Source organism: Malaya genurostris, unplaced genomic scaffold (assembly GCF_030247185.1).
Source record: "Malaya genurostris strain Urasoe2022 unplaced genomic scaffold, Malgen_1.1 HiC_scaffold_8, whole genome shotgun sequence".
Taxonomy (NCBI): Eukaryota; Metazoa; Arthropoda; class Insecta; order Diptera; family Culicidae; genus Malaya; species Malaya genurostris.
This window is the reverse complement of record NW_026682714.1, coordinates 57,501-62,500: the sequence shown is the minus strand read 5'-3', so window position 1 is coordinate 62,500 and position 5,000 is coordinate 57,501.

Here is a 5,000-nt window from a genome sequence, read left to right as displayed (position 1 = left end):
CAAAAAGAAAACTTTGCACACTATACATACCACTGTGCACTGCTGACCTACCACCCCGTCGTAGGCAGTACAGCGTGCATGTGGCCCGCTCTTTGGTTGCATGGCATGGCATGGCATGGCATGGCGGTCTTGGTCATGGGACCACACTGCCGGGTGGCATCACAATGCAACCCACAATAATCGCACCTGTTTCGTCGTATGTATCCTCATTTGTTTATCATTCAGTGGTACCATATCCTTGTTGCGATGTAAACAACAGTAAACACACACACTTAACACACAACACAACACAATCACTTTCCGTGGGTGCGTACATGTGCATGCGCGTTCGGGTGGTGCGTGTACCGTTTATGTTTGCAACGCATTTTCCGCGTACGTGCCCGTGCCGTCAACGACGACGACACATCGCACAACACAACCTCCAAGCAAGGGTAGTCTTTTTTTTTTTTTTTTTTTTTTTTACAAGGTGAAATGCATTTACGCACGGAGTGTGGGACTCTCCACAGGACTACCCAACTGTTGATTGGAACTACCCACTAAAACACCTTGGATCTCCAACCCTACCTCCCCGGCACCACCGCTAGGTATTACTTCGGGGTGGAAGGCTATTGGTGCTCACAGCACCCTCCCCAGATTTATGCAGAATGGGGATCAGCATCCTGCTCTCAAGGGATCGACCAGTTGGATGACGAGGTCGGTCCAGTGATGCCGGCTGGAGGGTAACTTCCGGTTCACTGGCGCCTCGACGACCCAAAACTGATGCTACGTCGCGGAACTACTCGACTAGTCTCCGCCGAAAGATCTAGTCTACACCGACGGAGGGTTCCCCGACGAGGGAAGTCCTCCCGAACCGACGCTTACGGTACGCGTCTACGACCCGACCGAAAGGATGCCTAAGTCGATCCAATGATTCCGGTTGGAGCGTGGCTTCCGGTTCACTGGCGCTCAGACGATCCTATCGGTATCACGCGACGATCTACTCATCTAGTCCCCGACAAAGGATCTAGGCTACTCCGACGGAGATTTCCCCGGCGAAGGAGAATCTCCCGACACCGAGTCTCTTACACCACACGGGACACCCGATGGAGTGCCGAGGTCGGTCCTGCGATTCCGGTTCGAGCATGGCTTCCGGTTCGCTGGCGCCTCGACGACTCAAATCGGTGTTGTGGCGGCTACTCGACTAGCCCCCGCCGAAGGATCTAGCCTACACCGACGGAGAGTTCCCCGACGAAGGAGGCCCTCCCGAAACCGACGCCTTCGATACCCGTCAACGCCCGACCGAGAGGATGCCTGGGTCGATCCAGTGATTCCGGTTGGAGGAAAGCTTCCGGTTCACTGGCGCCCCGACGATCCTAACAGTTTTTTGTACTACTCGTCTAGTCCCCGACGATGGATCTAGACTACTCCGACGAAGAGCTTCCCGACGAAGAAGGTTCTCCCGGACCGACGTTTATTCGCTGATCCCTCTTGAGCCTGCTACGGTACGCGGCTGACCTGTTGTTGATCCGCACTCCATTTCCGCTGCAATATTCCCGCAATTTGGGATGCCGCGGTCGACACTGCGTTCCAGTTCTCTACGCAGTGGCACATTCTCTGGATCAGGTTTTCCGGTGTGGTGTCCCTGCCGCATGCCTCCAGTAGCTCACTCCTTTGAGCCGCGAAACGGGAACATGCGAACAAGACGTGTTCAGCCGTCTCGATCTCGTCTGGGCAGCCAGGACATACAGGGGATGTCGCGTGGCCGAACCTGTGGAGGTACCATCTGAAGCACCCGTGCCCTGTGAGGAACTGCGTCAGGCCGAAGTTCACTTCTCCGTGAGGTCTATCTAACCAGCTCGAGACCCTAGGTATGAGCCGATGTGTCCACCTGCCCTTGGTTGAGCTGTCCCACTCTTGTTGCCATCTGCGTAGAGAAGCGGCTTTGGAGGCCCTACGGGCGTTCCTGTCTCCTCGCATGCTGTAGCGCTCCGCGTCTTCCTTCACTATCAGACTGATAGGCATCATGCTTGCAACCACGCAGGCCGCATCCCTCGATACAGTGCGGTATGCACTGATTACGCGAAGACACATCAGTCTATGCGTACTCTCCAGCATCTGTGCGTTGCGTTCCACATTCAGTGCCGACGCCCATACCGGGCTGCCGTACCTGAGGATCGAAACTGCCACTCCTGCCAGTAACCTTCGTTTACTGGAGCGCACAGGCGAGCTGTTGGCCATCAAACGAGAGAGCGCCGCGATCGCTGTTGATGCGCGCTTGCAGGCGTATTCAACGTGCTTGCTGAAACTGAGTTTGTCGTCAAGCATCACACCCAATTGCTTCAGTGATCTCTTGGAGGGGATCACGCAGTCTCCGGCATGTACCAGCGCCTCCTGTTCCGATTTGCGGTTATTTACCACCATCACTTCTGTTTTGTGGTGCGCGAGTTGCAGTTTCCTGCTACGCAGCCAGTCCTCCACCAAGCAGATTGAGTGTGATGCACTCAGTTCGACCTCTTCGATGGATTCGCCGTAGACTGTCAGCGTGACGTCGTCCGCGAACCCGACTATCTTGACACCCGGAGGGAGCCTCAACCTCAGTACTCCATCGTACATTATATTCCACAGGATCGGGCCCAAGATAGATCCCTGTGGTACTCCAGCCGTGATTGGAGTGCTACGTGTGCCTTCGTCGGTCTCATAGAGCAATACTCGGTTCTGGAAGTAGCTTTCCAGAATCTTGTACAGCCCTTCCGGTACTCCTAGTCGAAGTAGGGAATCAGCAATGTCTGCCCAGCAAGCACTATTGAACGCGTTCTTGACGTCTAGCGTTACTACCGCACAGTAGCGGATCCCTCGTCGTTTGCGCTGTATAGCTACCTCCGCCGTGGTTACCACCGATGTTATGGCGTCCACCGTCGACCTGCCTCTGCGGAACCCGTACTGTTGACCGGACAGTCCTCCTGCCTCCTCTATGAAGGGGGCTAGCCTGTTGAGGATGATTTTCTCAAGGAGCTTACCCACAGTGTCTATCAGACAGATTGGTCTATACGCCGAAGGATCGCCTGGGGGTTTCCCAGGTTTCGGTAATAGTACCAACCTTTGTCTTTTCCAAATGTCTGGGAACATACGTTCGTCCAGACATCTCTGTATGACCTCCCTGAACATGTCCGGTTTAGTCATTATAGCCGCCTTTAGAGCCACGTTCGGGATACCGTCTGGCCCCGGGGCTTTCTTTGTATCGAGCGATCTCGCCGCAGTGAGCAACTCCTCGTTCGTCACCTTTACGACTTCATTCGCTGGTAGCGGAGCTGGCTGCCAGGGGGACGTGTCGTGGTGGGGAAAGAGGACCGTTATGATCTCCTTCAACCTCGCCGGACTACGTTCAGGGGGTGCTAGCGCCCCTCTCGTTTTGGCCATCACCATCCTGTAGGCATCGCCCCATGGGTTGGAGTTGGCTCCCTCGCATAGCTTGTCGAAACAGGCTCTTTTGCTTGCGCTGATGGCCTTGTTTAGTGCTAGCTTCGCCGCTTTGAACGCCGTGTTCCTCTCCATCCTCATCTCCGCTGATCGAGCTCTTTGCATCCTTCTTCTAGCCCTGAGGCAGGATGCGCGAAGGCGTGCAATTTGCTCGTTCCACCAGTAGACCGGTGGTCTATTGGTCCTCGGTTGAGCCTTTCTAGGCATGGTCGCGTCACACGCCCGTGACAAGATAGCGACCAACTCGTCCCCTCTCAGGTTCGCGTTGTGCTCCTCTAATTCGAGGGCAGCGCAAAACGTTTCGCGGTCGAAGTTAGCCACCTTCCACGCAAGAGTTTTGGGAGTATTACTCCTCCTTGTGTTTCTCGCCAATTGGCCGATCGTGTAGCGAATGGCTAGATGGTCGCTATGGGTGTAGCCATCATCAACTCTCCAATTAAGATCTCCAGCTAGGCCGGGACTACAGAAAGTCAGGTCGATAAACGACTCGACTCCGTTCCGCTGGAAGGTACTTTTCAGTCCATCATTCGCTAACATGACGTCCAACTTGGCGAGGGCCTCCAGTAACGTCTGTCCTCTCCTATTGGTGAAGCGGCTGCCCCAAGCCGTTGCCCAGGCATTGAAGTCTCCGGCTATCACCACCGGCTTCCGACTCACCAGGTCTGCGGTCAACATGTCGACCATCCGAGTGAACTGGTCTATTGACCATCTCGGTGGTGCGTAGCAGCTACAATAGTAAACTCCGTTTACCTTAGCTATGGCTACTCCCTCCGCTTGTGTTTTCACCACCTCTTGCACTGGGTATCGACCAGTCGTCAAGATCGCCACCGTCTTGGCTTCGTCAGACACCCAGTTCCCGTTATCTACCGGTGTGTGATAGGGATCCGAAAGAATCGCGACATCAATGCCCCATTCCGTCACTGACTGGTGCAGCAATTGCTGGCCAGCTGCACAGTGATTAAGGTTCAGCTGTATTACTTGCATGCTGATTTACTCCCTCCACTTGTTGAGCAAGTAGGTCCGCCCATGACGTGGTTTGTGGCCTTCTTCTTGCTCGCGCATAGCATGCAACGTGGCGTTCTTTCGCATGCATACGCCTTGTGCCCCTCGCCGCCGCAACGCTTGCAGAGGTTGCTCCGGTCTGGGCCTTTGCAATTCCACGACTTGTGGCCAGGTTCGAAACACCTGAAGCACATGTCGACCACCGGCGGTTGGTAAGCGGTCACTGGGCATACCGACCATCCGACCTTTAGCCTGCCCACTTTGAGGACCTTATTGGCATCCGTGGCCGATAGCTTAAATGTAGCTATCTGGGTGCCCTGTGGTCCTTTCCTCATGCGGATGGATTCCCGTGAGACATCCACACCTCCTTGCTCCTTGATGGCCATGGCAAGTTCTTCTGCGGTGGCGATTTCGTCCAACCGTTTGCACTGGAGTGCAACCTCGTTACGCAGGGCTCTAACTTCGGCCGTATCGCCCAGGACTTGTTGGGCAAGCGCAACAAGCTCCGTTCCGCCCTGAGCTCCCTTTTTAAGCTCGAGCAG